Source organism: Arctopsyche grandis, chromosome 10 (assembly GCF_051622035.1).
Source record: "Arctopsyche grandis isolate Sample6627 chromosome 10, ASM5162203v2, whole genome shotgun sequence".
Classification (NCBI taxonomy): domain Eukaryota; kingdom Metazoa; phylum Arthropoda; class Insecta; order Trichoptera; family Hydropsychidae; genus Arctopsyche; species Arctopsyche grandis.
The window spans coordinates 538,922-553,397 of record NC_135364.1 but is presented as its reverse complement, the minus strand read 5'-3'; the positions used below and the strand labels follow the sequence as shown (position 1 = coordinate 553,397).

The following is a 14,476-nucleotide window of genomic DNA, read 5'->3' as shown; positions in this document are numbered from 1 at the left end:
GGACAAACTAGTTGTAAGTAGAGTAAGAAAGAATAAGACGGCTGGGGGTGTTTTTCACAGGGGTGTGCTCATGTATAATGCCCTCCCTGAGTGCGTCAGGTCTGCTAAAAACATGGATGCATTCCTGCGAGGTGCGAAGAGACACCTCTGTGAGGGACAGTACATATAAGTTAATTATAAATTTTAGAGTTAAGTATAATAATTAAGATGTATTTTTAAATTAGCTTGATAGCTAAAATATATATAAATAAATAAAAATAAATCCATACGAGAAGACTAATAATTAAGCACCGGACCCTGAGGGGGCCGTTTATTGTTCAAAAGTTGTAAATGCATCGCTAAAGGTTTGCCGAACCTTTTTTACAAAGCATTTACAACAAATTGAACAATATAAACAGCACGCTTCCCGGTCCTACTTCTTTCTGCTAATAAAGATGAGCTATTCCACAGAGTTTGAAGAGTGTGGAAAGGTTTGAGAGTTGTTTAAAGGGTCGGGACAGCGCGTACGCAGTCCCGGCTATCAAAAATTACGCGTCCGAGTTGCCCACATTAGGGGCAATCGCAAGGGTCAGCTCAACCGAAGTGCAATGGAAGAGCCTCGCCCTGGGGGAACCGCCATTGTGATCACGGTGTCCCCTACGCCAGGTAAGTATGCTCAAAATTCATTTTTGCCTCCCTATATGCAAACCAACTTCACTACCGCTAGCATCGACTCAACACACCTAGCGCCATCTAGGTAACGTCGACTCTAACTACTAAACCTCATTTCTAGTCACCGGACCCAGAAGGTGCCGCGTATTGTTCAAAGGTTGTAAATGCATTGTTTAAGGTTTGCCGAACCTTTTTTACAAATGATTTACAACAATGGAACAATGGATAGCACTGTGACTATCCTACCTCTACTCATTTCTCCCAACAAGGACTCCTATTATACATTAAAGCAGGGGTCCCCAACCTTTTTGCGAAATGGGTCGGCTTAGAATTTTGAAATGTATAGCGGGCCGGATGAAAAAAAATATTATTGGATTCCAATTTAAACAAATTTGCATAATCTTTTTATCTACACATGTATATAAATTTAAAAAAACAAGACAAAAATTCTACTTCCGATTTTCTGATTTTGCTATTTTTTTTTATTACCGAAAATCACTATCAGTATTATACACAATAAATATCAAGAATATTAAAATAATTTAAAAGGTCAAAATAAAATAATAAAATATTGTTTTAAAAATATATATTACTTCCGGTTTACGAATTCTGACCTCAGTTCTATGTTAGTACATAAATATTATCTATATATTATTTAAATGGGCGTTGGGGATTGCACTATTCTCCTCATCGTCTGGAATAAAAGCTATTATTATTATTATTATTATAAATAATACAAATATAAAGTTTCAGATTGATACGTTAAGGGATGTGGACAGAGTAGTGGCGACAACATTTTTGACCTTTCTAAGACGATAAAATCCCACTTCCGGTTCATAAAATTTAATTAAATTATTATTTTCATGACATTAATACAAGAATTACACTTTTTTCGTAAATATCATACATGTGGAAAAAAATAGTGGAAGAAAAATCGAATAATTTTTTTTTTGCATATTTGTATATACAATATATAATATAAAAACGGATTTTATACCTAAATTATGCCTACATGTTTATGTGTGTAAATATGTATGTAAGTACATATGTATTGTTTCTATGTACAAATTCGAAAGAAAAAAGGTTGATAGCTATTAAAATTCACTAAAATTGTTATATTTATTTATTTTATTCTTTTTACATACAGGTGCATATACATATACATATAATACAAGATTATTGGAACAAAAATATGTTAAGATTTTAATTAGTGCGATGTTTGCGCTTGTTTTGAGGAAATAATTTTTATGTCCGGTTTCAAATTTGACGTTCCGATTTGTAAAATTGTTCCAGATGCCGATCGGTTAAACGTAATCGATTTTTTGATTTAATATATTTCATTTTGGGAAACGTCTGTTCGCATATGTATTTTCATACTTATGTGCTTCCAAAAATTGATACAATTTTTCGTTGATACTTGATACTTAATAAAAATTGATACGAACCCCTCCAATATAGCATAAAATTTGATTAACGTTTCATTTTTAAATATTGATGTCAAACCATCATTCGCTTGAAGATCGATTAATTCTAATTAAAAATCTTCTTCAATATCGTTTATATCAATATAAAATGGATATTGGAAAAATTGAAACACTTTTAAATTACTCTAAAAATCTATAAATCGATCTTCAAACGCTTTCTGTAATAATTTAATATTCTGAATATAGCTTTCGATTCTGAATAAATATAGTTTAAGACAAATTATCAGAATACGGAAAACAAATGACGGGCGATGAAAAAAAATTGACGGTCGTCAAACAATAGAAGAACGGAAAGTTGGTTTTTCATTTCATTTGTAAAATAAATGCATTTATGTGCAAAATTGGAGATGGAGTAGCAATTTTTTTTACGACTCCGACTTCACAGCCCTGGTAATAATCATAATCAGGATGACATTTGTCACTCGTGACTTTTGCACAACTTCAATATATGTATATTTACATATTTTATTGAAGAGGACTTGCTTCACTTACTCGGCAGTGGCGCACTTTACATAGACGCTCAGCGTCCCCCAGGCGAGAACAATTTTCGCAATTAATCGAATAAAGATCCGACGGGAGGCGCGATGATGCCTATAGCCGGCGGTAATTGCCGATAATATAATATAAAAGAAAAACGAGTTTTTCCCGTTTTCAATTTGCGAGACAAAGCATCTCGGAGCGAGCATCATCTGTTCGAGGAGTGGACTGGCACGCGAGCTTCCGTGACGTGCCGACGGCAAGTGCCCGACTATTACCTACTTTGTACTTTAAAATGGCAGATGGCGAAACAATCCTACGGCCTGCTTTGTTTGTGAATTTATTACCACTTCCTGGCGATACGGCGCCCGGGGCGGCCGCCTTGCGCTCCAATTCAAACGGCAACCCTTAACAATCAATACAAGGAAATGAGCATGCAACATTCAATTTCGCTCCTACTCCAACCCATTCAAGCTCAGTGAAGGTATCTACAGTCATATTTTTATCTTCAAAAGAGTACATCTTGCATGTGCCCTTTCAATTTTAATAAAAAGTTTTCGTTATTTCATTTTTTTTTTGATTTTTGATTTTTAAATGCTTTTTATTATTACGAAATTATGTTCACAATACATCTTATATCTATTTTAATAGCTACTGATCTACTGATCATTTTCTATTTTACAATTTAATTTAATTTGGTTATTAATTACAGTATTATATTATTCTAATGTTAATCTAAAGCATAATAGGAAAAAGAGCTCAAAAACCTATTTACAATCCTTATAAATGTTCATAATACATCTAATACATAATATTAATTAAAGACTCTCTAAAGTCGATGACCTAAAGCAGATTGTGTTTAGGTAATCTGTGTGTTATACCTGAAGGGTATAGACATTTTGTTGTAATCACCGAGACTCTTCACAAGTGTGTTAGTATGGTTATTAGTGATTCTGTCATATAATCTACTGGTTAGTTTGTTAGTAATGTCTGTAACAAACGGAATATTATATATGGCATGCAGTTTTTTCAGGTTAGTATATATGGGTGTATTATAAATTATTTTTAGGGATTTATTTTGTATTACTTGGAGCTTGGAAAGGTTAGTATTCGAGGCGTTATTCCATACAGGTGAAGCATAGGTTAATAATGGTAATATGAGCGCGCGATATAATTTTATTTTATTTAGCGTTGATAAAGAACTATGGCGATTGAATATTGGATATATTGAGGATATACCCCGCATCGCCTTGCATTTCGCTGCCTCAATGTGAGGTGCCCATCTCATTCTTTTATCAAACGTTACTCCTAAATATTTTATTACTGACTGCCATTTCAGACTTTCTCCAGAGGGGATTTTCAGATCTGAACTTGAACTTTTTTAAATATTTTATTTAGTTCGACTATTGTATGCCGTTCGCCTTTATATCATTACATACGTACTTACGTGGCGCAAGCCTCTTACTAATATATTTAGTAGTGGTTATACCCGGCTTCGCTCGGTATTTCTAATATAAACCACTTAAACATGACTAATCTAATAGTAAACATTTTGTTAAATTTATTTGAATAGTTTTATTTTATATAAATTTATTTGAATAGTTTTATTTTATATAAATTTATTTGAATACTCATTTGTTTTTTTTATTAAATTGACTGTCACGAAAAAACATTTATACTAAGTCTCTTTCGAAATTATATGAATACCAGAATCCGGCGGCCCCCCCGGCGAATTTTTCGAATCCTTTGAATCGAAAAAAATCAAATCGGCGCTGATGAATCGAAAAAAAAAAATCGAATGTGTTGTTTACAAACCAACGAACGAAGGTTACATATATGTCTTTGTCTTCTCGCTTGCTTTTCAATTCGCTTGTGAGAAGTAAGCTAGAGTATAATGCGATTGTGTGGAATCCGCATGAAGCAAATTATTCTCTGATGATTGAGAAAGTGCAAAAAGCATTTCTTCGTTTCCTATATAGGAAAGAATTTGGGTATTACCCATGTCTCTACCCCACTCTTTTCCTTTTTGGCATGCTTGGGTATAATTCCCTTGAACTTCGGAGAAACTTCTCATTAATTCGTTTCGTTCTCCTGCTCTTACGTGGTAATACGTCATGCCCGTTGTTGCTGGAGCATTTGGGACTTTATGTCCCTAATCACTATGTGCGTGGTAGACATCATCATTTGCTGGCTGTACCTCCTACCCGCACAGTCCTTTTTCGAATGGCTTCTATTCCAAGAGCTATTCGACTTCTTAATGAAATCGTTGCTGCCGAGCGTAAATTGTCGGAAATTACTCTAACCCATTTATCTGGTAGTCTACGCTCATCATTGTTTTCATGATTGATTGTGATTTATGAGTGAAATTTTGATTAACTCTCTTCCATTTGGGCCTTACAGGGATGTTTTGTATTTGTAGTTGTTTCTTACATATTTATTGAAAATGGCTGTAGGTGGAAGGCATTCCTTATGCTATAGTTTTTATTTGATATTTTTACTTTATCTGTTATTATTAAATGCTATTTTTTATGTTTATGTATGGATGTATTTATGTTTATGTTCAAATGTATTTTTTTTATGTATAATTGATGAGTATATTATTTTCGTTATGTATTAATTGTTATTTTGTTTTTTTTGTGTTATATTTTTTGACCATTGTGGCGCTTTAGGAATTCCTGTTATGCCACAATGGTCTGTTTAGAATAAAATAAATAAATATATGCATCTATACATACATACATATGTATATGCAAAGTCTCTTTCGAAATTATAAATTAGATTACATTAGTTTAAGCCGGGATCATAATTTTGATTGAAATCCCAATCATTGAAATTGTTTTGATTGAAATCCTTATTATGAAATTCCACACATTTTATATGTAGTTTATATTGTCGTACATTTGTTATTCAATATTAAATGACCCAAACTATCAATCTGGGGGGGGAAGCCCTCACACACACACACAATCACACATTCATTCATCATTTCGAACGGGTTGAATGTTTTGACATCGGGTTGGATTGCTAAGTGTATAATATGCCACTTTTATTACGATTAATATTACGTGCGCATGTGCCTATAAATTACCTCACATTATACATTATACTACATATAACTTTATTTTTATTCGTGGTTCAATTTATTTTCGAAACCACCCGTTGAAATCAACGGGCACAACACTAGTATATTATAATGATTTTATAGTCTTTCGGAAGATTAAGAATGAAGGATTTGTGGCGATGTTATGTCTTCAGGTCGCAGACTAAGGAAACGCATTTGTGAATCATGGATGAATAGGACACAATGGGAACGAACATGTGCCTAAAAATGGATAGACGAGAGACAATAGTCAAGAGAAGGTAACCTCGGCCATAATTTTTGTATTCAACAATTGAACTCATTCCACCAGCCCGGGCAAATAAAACGTACGACGAAGCTTGTCCAGCAGGCAGAGATAATTGAAGAGGTCTTAATTCAGCAGCGGATTGTGAAAGGATAATGACGATGGAGTGAAAAATGTAAAAAGGCATAATTTTCATTCCATTTTTAGCGACGCCTGGAGCGAGCGCCCCTCAGCTCCCGCGCCCGGCACGTCTCTGCTTTTGTCATGCGACCAATTGCGCGTACACTGTTCTGCGTAATTAAAACGTCCCTTTGTGGTGGCGACCAGGGTCGGCTCGTGGATAACGAACGCCATTAATTAATCGACACATTATTGTCGGCGACCGCTCCAGGCAACGTGCACCCACACACACAAAACTTTTTCATACCGTTTTTATTTTTACCATCCCGCTCCGCCAATTCGTAATTCAATTTGCCTTTGATTTATCTGTTATTGTCGTTGTTCGCTCTCTGTGTGTATTTTTTTTTTCATTTTTTTGGCGAGGGGGATGGGTGGGGTAGATTTTTTCCTGGTCCGATTCGCTTTGTGCCATTAGGCGGCGCGACCACAAAAGCCTTATTGGTTTCAACCCTTTGCCGTCGGGTCAAATCCAATCAATGCGAGCGAAATTCGCCAGTCGTTAATAAGCGATTCCGACTTGGACCGCAATCAATTACGGTTTTTGTCATGGAAAAAATTAACGACAAAATAAAAAAAAAACCTTGGGTTATGACCCATCCGCAATTGCATTGTATGTGATACTTGCAAAAATTTAATTTTATGGCAGGTGTGAATATCAATGCGTTCTATACGTCATTGTACGGTCAATATGATAAATCCGTTTATTATTTAACTTATGAATGTGATTAATAATAATCATTATTGTTAATTTTTAGCCAAACATTACCTATTCTTACTTTAATCCAAACATCCCCTTTTTATATAATGAAAAGCACATTAACCGGTTACTATTAGTAAAATATCAGTTAATCATATCGACCGTAACTATTCACTACAGTTTTGCGTTCATATCCCATTAAACTATGTACATATGTACCTACATGCGGGGTTCCAAAAACCGCCCGAAAGAAAAAGCCGGTTTTCGTTTTTTTACAAATAAAAAGCCGGTTAACCGGCTTTCACCGGTTTCAGAAAATTAAGATTTTTTTATATCTTTATTTTTAAGTTTAAAAATTTTATATCGAAAAAAATTTGTAAATTTAGGTATATTATATTATGCAAAAAAATAATTGATTACAAATAAAATTGAGTTATAAACATTATGTACTTTCATAATATCATTATTAAAAGTATCACAGCCGTATAATGAAAGATCTTGAATATGCACAAATAATTAAATTTTTTAAATAAGCTACTATCAAGAAGAAGAACGTGCAAAAACCCAATTTGTTGAAATTCAGAAAAGTCTTGTGTACGTTATTGAAACAACTTTCTATATTTCATAGATATTTGAAATTTATAATTGTTGAAGCGTTAAAAAGCCGGTTGATCTAGCCAAAAAAGTCGGTTTTTTGAAAGATGGTCAAAAAACAGGTTTTTGGGTTTCGGTTTAAGCCAGCTTGGAAGCCCTAAAACTACATATAATCGTATCTCGTACCTACAAGTTAATAAATAATACGAGTAAGCGTGTACTAAAATATAATTTGCAACAAGATTGCATAAGCCTCGAATCACTTATTTTATCGAGTTATTAAATATTTACCGTTTAAAAATATATTAATTTATTATATTGTGTTATTTATTGATAAAATATACATTGGCGAGAATGCCAATAGTTATTATAGGTATAATTTATTGCAAGATAAATCATTGCTATAAAAATAAGTATAAATAGAGAAATACATATGTGTAGACATATGTTATCAGTAGAAGTACGGATATGACATTAAGATCTTAGGCATTTTTTAAGGACCAGATTTCGTTATTACTTTATCTGTTTTAATTATAGATTAAGCTTATTGCCCATGCGAAAATTCGAACTCAAGATTTTGACTGATTCGAATTCTGAATCTATCACTAATCATGTACTCATGACCTAGAAATAATGTATGTGTGTTGACTGGAAATGGGACCTCTCCTTAAACATTCATAGGTACTCTTTATTTTAAGTTTTTGAATTAAATTATCTCCCAAACCACTAAACGAATCCAACTGAAATTTTAATTTCAAACCCCAATAACAAGTAGTACTTTTCTTAAGTAAGGAAGTATTTTTTTCAAGTACGGAAGTAGTACTTTTACTCTCAAGAATCGAGGATTTTTCTGTTTTTCTCAGATTCCTTTTGGCGTATTGAACTGAAATTTCATATCTATATATAAATAATAAGTAAGCTTAATACCAAGTTATATATAAAATTTGGTGAACACCGGAAGTGGCAGCTTACTCTCGTTCGATTTTTCTTCTTCTATTGTTTTTTGTGCTCTTCACGAGAAAATTCAAGTATAATCCTTGTTTCATTTACTTTTACACTTTAAACATTCTAATAAAATTCTCACATCACAAGCACCGCAAGTTGACGCAACAGGAACTAACGAATTTGATTCAGTAGGATCGGTAATAGTAAGAACATACTCAAAAGTGCGGTACGAGACGCGTGGGTTAAACTACAGCTGTAATAGGCGTGTCTTCGTGTCATTGTAAATTCGTAAGATATTATTATTTCAACAAGTTTCTCCTGAATTTATCCAAATGTGTAAATCATCATTATCCAGCACTGTCAAACCTTTGTCAATACAAGGATAAAATATCACCGAAAGTACTCAATGGAGTAAGATTTTTGAAAAGACGCGACGGTACACATTTGACCTCGCAGCATATAAAAAATAATTTAATTGTCATTTTATTTATAATTATAAGTATTATATCCTGTATTGGTTAGAAAGTTTGTTTTGGAGGAAGAGACAACATTAAAATTAAAGTTGAAATTTGAGGTCAGGTCAGGTCACGTCAAATGCCCAGCTTTGTTTGTTGGTGGAAAACTTATTGATAAATGATATTAACAATTACAAAGATACAACATAACTTCTTATTGGATACATATCTTAACATCTCAATTAACAGCGCAGATAATGCTCAGTGAAGAGATGTAGTTCTAGCTGTGAAATGTCAAATCTGACACAATTGGCCGTAAATCGAGATATATAGACTACATATATGCTAGGGACCCCAATCGAATATTCGAATATTCGAGTATTCGAATTATTCGTCTGATTTTTCAGCCATTCGTTATTCGAATATTTCATCAACTATTCGAATATTATTCTTGTATATATTTTTTTATAAACTAAATACACAAAATCAACATGAAAAGAGTGATGACGAAGAAGCTGACGATTATGAAGAAAATTAAATATATAATGGGGATAATTGTGATAATAATGAAGATAATGAAGAATATGAAATGCCTACATGTGAAGAAACAGATTTGTATTCATTAAATACGGAAATGTTTGAAGAAAATCACTTTCCGATCGATAATAATCTCTACAAAATTTTAGAAAACATCAGAAAAATAATACGAATATTTAAGAAGTCACCGGCGAAATATACATTTTTACAAGAAATCAATAAAGATGCCTTGTTGAATAATGAATAAAGAAAATAAAAAATTGGTAAATTATTATTGGCTGTAAAAACGAGGTGGATTTCAATGGCAACTATGATAAGACGATTAATTCAAATTTATGCTTGGTACATACTATGTAATTACCTTTTTTTAATTTTCGAATATATTCGAATATTCGAATAGCTCTTGATTTACTCTTCGATATTCGAATAGTTGAAGTCAACGAATATTTGGGATCCCTACTATATGCCAATACACGAAGCTATACACCAAATTTGAAATTTATATATTCATATGAGAGTTAAAACTAAAAATATATATATGAGAGTTAATGAGAACCCCTATAGAGCAAATTTTATAAAATATAGAGTGAAAAAGAAATAGTTATAGGCGTTTAAGCAATTAAAATCTGACAAAGCTAGATGACGGCGAAAAGGGATATTCACTAAGAAAACGCCGAAGCGATCGCAGTAGGCGAACAGTGCGACCGAACATTTTGGGGCGATTAACGTCAGGCACATCTTCGTGGGAGAATTTTCAAACGCGTCTAATACGATATTTTTTCACCATCGTAATGGAGGATGATACCTTTTTATATTAATGACCAAAATGATCAATATGGCAAAGTATGAAAACGATCGGATAAGAGGCAATTTTTTTTCAGAATTTTTTCGTAAGTGAAGCTAAAAGGAGGTTTGTAAAAAAATCCACGTGCCACATGCACCGCTGTGTGATTTCACCCTTAAAATGCACTCTGCAGCCCTTCGATCGGATTACAGAGCCACAGCTTAAAACTTATTGGTAGGAAGCGATAAATCAGAGCTTGAGAGTACAAATCCAAACTTTTCTTACAGTTTCATAATATTTTTTGGCCAGACCATAAGACCGTAAGTGAAATATAAAAGAGGTATGTAATAAAACACGAACCGCGTATTTCTCCATATTTTATTTCACCTTAGCTCAACTGTGTACATTTGTTTCGCGATGCACCTACACGATTGAAATTGCACATTAAAAGCCATTGGTTGGTCACACCAGACCAACTCACATGATACGTTTTTTTCCCCGTTGCGGTACTTAATTTAATAGACAATTCCAACATGGATACGTCGACGATTCTCGATGGCGCGGTGGCGAGAGCGTTTTTGCGACGACGAATGACGTCTGAATTCGTCGGTAAATCTTTGGATTGACATTGACAAAGTGAATGACATACATATCTGGTCTGCCTTGTTGGGACGGTGCGGTGCATTCGCCGAGACTGCGGGCGTGCACTTATGCATCTTGAATTATTGCACCGGTTTAATATATATGTCGGGGCGGCTGCGACCGGCGAGTAATGGAGCGAAAAGGCGGGGCCCCACTTATTGTTTCGTGATATTTATGGCGCAGTTTCCATTTCATAACGTGGACAAGGACGCATAACCTATGTGCAATTTTTTGCATTAACCATGCATGCACTTTATATAATAAAACGAGTGCTGTGATCTTTTGATCGTGCTGAAGTTTGACGGTGTGATACATCCTTTACTTTTTGTATTATTTCTATTGCGTTACAACAAACGCTTTTCTATAATACTCTGCTTCAATGTAAGCCTGCCCGCCTGCATTCTGTCACGTTCTATCATATACATACATATGAATAACGTACACAGACAAGTACTCATATTCGCGAATATGGGGATGTTATGTAGCTGGTTCATATATTTATTTATTTATATATATTTTAGCTATCAAGCTTATTTAAAAATACATCTTAATTATTATACTTAACTCTAAAATTAATAATTAACTTATATATACTGTCCCTCACAGAGGTGTCTCTTCGCACCTCGCAGGAATGCATCCATGTTTTTAGCAGACCTGATGCACTCAGGGAGGGCATTATACATGAGCACACCCCTTTGAAAAACACCCCCAGCCGTCTTATTCTTTCTTACTCTACTTACAACTAGTTTGTCCTTATTTCTAGTATAAAAACTATGTTCATCTCTATTCCTTATTATATAATCATCAAAATACTTAGGTAATAACTTATGATCTAACTTATAAACAAAAGACAATGTACTAATATTTAGACTAATTCTAATACTCATCCATCCTAATTCATCTAACATACTTCCAATACTCTTAAGTCTACTCTCATTCAAAATACCTCTATATATACGCTAATGTTAATAATATGGTACATAATCTGGTAAAATTCATTTATGTAAATTTTCATAAAATATTCAATTATTTAATGTACAGCTAATATTGGTATGAATTTCAAATAAAGATTTTTATAAACATGAAGTCGAAATAAAAAGGGAGAGATAAACAAGAAATCTGACAGTCCTAATTTTATTTTTATATAGATGTGTATATATACCAGGAAGGCTTGATAGGAAGACCCCAATGCACCTACCTGGACTATTAATTACAAACAATGTAGCAAATTATTATTACATAAATCCAGAAGCTCAAGAACACGAAATAACAATTAATGAATTAAATAATTACATAATTAATCCATTGAGAAATCTATGGATTTAGATTGTGTACATAATTTTTACAAATTATACACACAATAAATACAGAAGATTTGTGACAACGGGAAAGATGATTTTTTTCCAATTTTGAGGAACCGTTTCAACAATGGTCAGATTAAATTGGAAAACTCTGATAAGAAACGATCGATTTGATTTGGAGTGACAAATACCTCCAAATCTAACCAGCAGTATGGCGGATCGAACCCACTGATCACTTGGTGCTAAACATACACGCTACCATTAAGCCATACTGCTGGCTTATGATACGAGTAGACAAAAAGTCTGGAAGGTGGATTAACTTTCAGACAGATTATGTACAATGTACATATGCATGTACTTACATATGTTACAGTGAAATTATAACAGTAGTGAAATTATAATTTCACTAAAGTTTCAGTAAAATTATAACCAGTTAAATTTTTCCTTTGTATAGTTCAGTGAAATCATCCAATTTAATTAGTAAAATTATAATTTTAGACAGTTGGATGATAGTGCGTCGCCGACACGAATCGTGCCACCCAACCTCACAATCCTACTCCATCCCCACTCCGATGCCAAATTCACGCTGACACGCCCTCCCCACAATCCCGCTCCTGTCCATTCCCATTCTCCTCATGGTCCACTATCTGTTTCGATTTGGCTTTTTTTGATGCCGCATGTGTGGGGCTGGATGCGGAAGCAAACATCATAATATCTTAGCAGCCAACACTTATTGATTAAAGGTTAGGTTAAGTTAGGGTTGGTTTTATTTATTTGAAATTAGGTTTTTAGGGTTGGTAGTACGTTGTAATTCGAATTACAATTTCACTCACTGCTTGAGTCACTGCTTGAATCAGTGAAATTATAATATCACTATTATAATTATAATTTCACTGATAATATACACTACACACATTCAGTTGAATTAAAAAAAATGTAATGGCACATACAGACCAGTGAGCAGAGCACACTAACATCCGTTGGCCATAAAGCAGGCGTGGCGTGTCTGTGATTTAAGCGGCGGCCATTGGGGCCAATAGAACGTAAAGGCATGAAATTACCCGTACATGGAGATATTAAAAATGTGTAAGAGGAAGTCAGAAACGTCAATATATTTCAGGGATGAAATGGCGTATAACACCTACTCGCTTCCGTCGCCAGATACCGAACTCACCCCCTCAATATGCACCAGCGGTTTTCAAGCTTCGTTTGAAAGAATACCGCTAAATCTTATATATGTACATGTGTATCAGTGGTGTCATTCCATTTATGAAACAACGGGTTTCCTAATTACTCCGTATCACTGCTATTTAGACGTTCATGTAAATCCCAAAATCCCCTCCGATCTGATGATAGTTTTACAAATACCATGCGTGACCTCACACATACCTCACACTGCTATAGACAAGCATATGAATAAATGTAACACAAATTTTTCTTTCAGTAATAAATCAACATTCAAGATCCAGCTTCCACATAATGTGCATACTTTAACCAAAAACTTTCCATGTCAACGAGTTGAAAACAAAAAAAAATGATCGTTTGATTTGTACAACCAGATTTCAGTGTCACAAATGTCACAATGACAGTTGAGTCTGACGTATTTGGCCATAGCAAGCATATCGAATCACCATTATAATATAAACATTTCAACATTCTTTATAAAACCTATGAGTGAAGTAAAAATATATATGAGAGATAATGAGAACTTATAATGCAAATTTTATAAGATATAGTGTGATAAAAATAAAATTATAGGCGTTTAAACAATTACAATCTGACAAAGCGAGAAAGTCGCAGAAAGGCAGATAAATACGGCAACTTACCATTAGACGTCAAGATGGTCAAAATTGTAGCATTTTTTTAAACTTGTCTATTACGATTATTTTTCACCATCGTACTGGCGGATTTGATTTGAATATACATATATTGTTGACTAAACCACGCAAAATGAAAAAGTTTCAAAACGTCAGACGATCGAGTGAAGGCAAACATAGAAGAGGCTTTTAATAAAAAAATAAATTCATCCTCTTCCTTTCCATGCTTAGTTAGAGATGCTTTAGACATGCTTTAGCATATTCTGATATGTTAAGCTGAAGCTGATTGAAAAATTTTATATTTTAAATCTTTAGAAGCTGACAAGTTACTGAAGATTTTAAAATTGAAATGAGAGCTTTCCGGAACCCGTTTGATGATAGGAATTTATTGTTAATTGAATAAGCACCCAGAAAAATATAATTGTTTAAATTCTTAGAAAAATGAGTTTGATGTATAAATGTATGAGAATGTAATAATAATTTTTGAAATTTATTATTTGCAGTAGCGGAGCTGTTATGGCTCGAATTTGTTAATTCAAATTTTTGGTGGATTATTGAATTCGTCTAG

At 33.6% G+C, this 14,476-nt stretch overlaps 1 non-coding gene across 1 annotated transcript; it reads right to left on the bottom strand.

Annotated features, from left to right (window-relative positions):
• Positions 1-491: 491 nt before the first annotated feature.
• On the bottom strand, positions 492-653 carry LOC143918480 (U1 spliceosomal RNA). Its single transcript, XR_013261124.1, has one exon. It is a non-coding gene; the product is annotated as a U1 spliceosomal RNA (small nuclear RNA).
• Between the last annotated feature and the right edge of the window lie 13,823 nt (positions 654-14,476).